At 39.2% G+C, this 2,813-nt stretch overlaps 1 pseudogene; it reads right to left on the reverse strand.

Annotated features, from left to right (window-relative positions):
- Positions 1–1,137: 1,137 nt before the first annotated feature.
- LOC125473584 lies at positions 1,138–2,276 on the reverse strand (annotated as a pseudogene).
- Positions 2,277–2,813: the final 537 nt, after the last annotated feature.

Below are 2,813 nucleotides of genomic sequence, written 5' to 3' on the forward strand. Positions count from 1 at the left end.
ATAAATCGAATACTTTATAATTTTTTCCAGACTCACAGGTAAAATATGAGTATTAAAATCACTAATTCATTGTAAAAACTCAAATCTCAGAGCTTACATTGAGAAGAGAGAAGAAGAGTGGGAGATGAAATGCCATTAGGACTGAAATTGAAAGTATGAAAACTTGAGAACTTGGATCTTATGGTTCGAACAAGAGCAAGTGACTTCAACATTTATAGAGGAAGTTGTATATGTATGTCATTTCATGATCACTTCAACAAGCGGGCCCTCCCCTCTTTTTTTCGGTAAGTCCACCCACCAAGTTTAATGATCATTTCTCACGATTCGTCACTCAATCACTTTCCATTGAAGTTTTTTGTTTGTATGATGTAGAAATTTATTGGATTCTCTTTTTTTTTTGGTAAGTCCACCCACCATGTTTAATGATCATTTCTCACGATTCGTCCCTTAATTACTTTCAATTTAAGTTTTTTGTTTGTATGGTGTAGAAATTTATTGGATTTTATTTTTTTTTGGTAAGTCCACCCACCAAGTTTAATGATCATTTCCCACGATTCGTCGCTCAATCACTTTCAATTGAAGTATTTTATTTGTATGGTGTAGAAATTTATTGGATTCTCTTTTTTTTGGTAAGTCCACCCACCAAGTTTAATGATCATTTCCCACGATTTGTCGCTCAATCACTTTCAATTGAAGTATTTTGCTTACACGAGGTTAGTACGTATTGTTGATGAGGTTAATTGGATTATGAGTGCGTATAAGAGCGAGAAATACTTGTCCGACGTGGATGCTGCACTTTCTGGGCCGGCGGGGGATGTGGGGGTAGTGATGAAAATCTGAGCTTTTTGGATGTGGAGGATGATGAGGAAGATATATTTAAACCCCAGAAATGGAATGTGGCGTTTGTGTGTGCTTTGGATGGTTGGGGTTTCTGCATTAGTGAGTTTGCTGAGATTTGAATGAAAGTAAAATTGCCTCGTATACTTGCAATTCTTGTAGTGAAAAGACAAATACATAAGCACAACTCGACTTAAAAACACAACTAACAAACAAAGAAGCGGGAATCGAGAACCAAATTGAGAGCCTCTTTATTTAGACAACCAATTACCTCCAAATTAAAGCTTTCCCAGACGTCAGTTAGGGATAATCAAATAGAACTAATGTAGATTTGGGGGTTGGAACCCAAACAACATCATCACTAGGAAGGAAGTTGCAGATGGGAATGGTCCCGGGCTTAACCTTGAGCACTTTGAAGGCCAAATGTTGTGGGTCTCATTCCGATGTGTCCACATGGCAGATTGTTACTGCTTTAGCCTTCACCCCATCAGAACCTCTCAGCGGCACCACGTAAGCTCTTGTAGGTTTTGTTGCATGGCGGTAAAACACTGCGTACGGATAGTTCTGCTTATGGCACACAACGGCTTTGTCACCTGCAAGCTTTTTCATAGAAATTATGGACATGAATCCTCTTTTCTCCAACACCTCCGTCGAGAATGCCTGAATGTTTCTTCCGAGCTTCGGAGTGGTGAAATCAATCATTGACTCTAACGAGGTGGCACAATATTTTTCCACAGATTCCGCCTATGCCTGGAGCTTCGCACTCTTCAATTGTTTGCTTAACTATATTGGCTTCCACAGATTCCGATTTCACTGAAAATTGGTTGAAAATTTCAGGTAATTCATTCGACAAGAAGGTGATCAACTCTGCGGTTTTGCGCAGCAGGAAATTCGCCATATTCAAATTTCTAGTGATGTTCATGTTCATTGTTGTGCCAGGATGCATGTCCTTGTCCAAGAAGAACAAAGTTGCCTGTGGGTTGTCATCTTTATGGAGTTGATGATTCTCTGAGTGGCATGTGCATGATTACTCCGGTAAGCAAAGGCGGATCGTTCATGTGCATGATTACTACGGTAAGCAAAGATGGATCGTTCAAGTGCATGATTACTACGGTAAAGAAAGGCGGATCGTTCTTGTGCTACTGCAACATATGCAGGTTTTGTCCCATCTTTTCCAAAAAGATCGACATTTGTGTAAGCAAAGGCGGATCATTCTTGTGCTACTCCAACATATGTAGGTTTCTCGTCCCATCTTTTCCAACAAGATCGACATTTGTGTAAGCAAAGGCGGATCGTTCTTGTGCTACTCCAACATATGCAGGTTTCGTCCCATCTTTTCCAACAAGATCGACATTTGTGCCTCCAGCAGGTCTGGGGTTTTCTTCTCCTGCAATGAGGTCGAAACCGGTACCCTTCCCTAGTTCGACAGCGATTCTCATATCTTCGTTAATCATGAAGTCTGCGAATTAGTTTAGCAACGCATTATTAAACTATTTAAGAGTGAATAATTCAACACCATGTCAAATGATTCAATCAAAGTGACGCAACTGGGAGGAACATATATAAATTTCAACCGTTGATTGATCACGTTGATTCTTGCATGTATTGCTTATAAGAATTTGTGTTGCAATATATATGTGGAGGTTCTTAAGATATGATTTGTTTCAAACTGGTTGCTTAGCCACTCGAGATATGATTTGTTTCAGATACCGAGTGAAGAATTTTTCATATACACAAAAGTAAGGCAGATCAGATATATGTTTACTCGAAAAATTTACATCTGCCAAAAGATCAGACAACTTTTAAAATGAAATTCTATAATCGATATTATTGTAGATAGGGAAAAGCTCTCTGAAACGAAAAGTCTTTAATACAAATGAGGTTGGAGAAGTTGGATGATGGCTTTTGGCATATGTGCGTTTGGCAGGACCGAGTTCCAGTAGCGTTCATGAGGTAACTGTGGATGAGCATCTTGG

The sequence above is a fragment of a genome, unplaced genomic scaffold (assembly GCF_019419815.1).
Source record: "Pyrus x bretschneideri cultivar Hongxiangsu unplaced genomic scaffold, Pyrus_bretschneideri_v1 Contig9, whole genome shotgun sequence".
NCBI classification, from domain to species: Eukaryota; Viridiplantae; Streptophyta; class Magnoliopsida; order Rosales; family Rosaceae; genus Pyrus; species Pyrus x bretschneideri.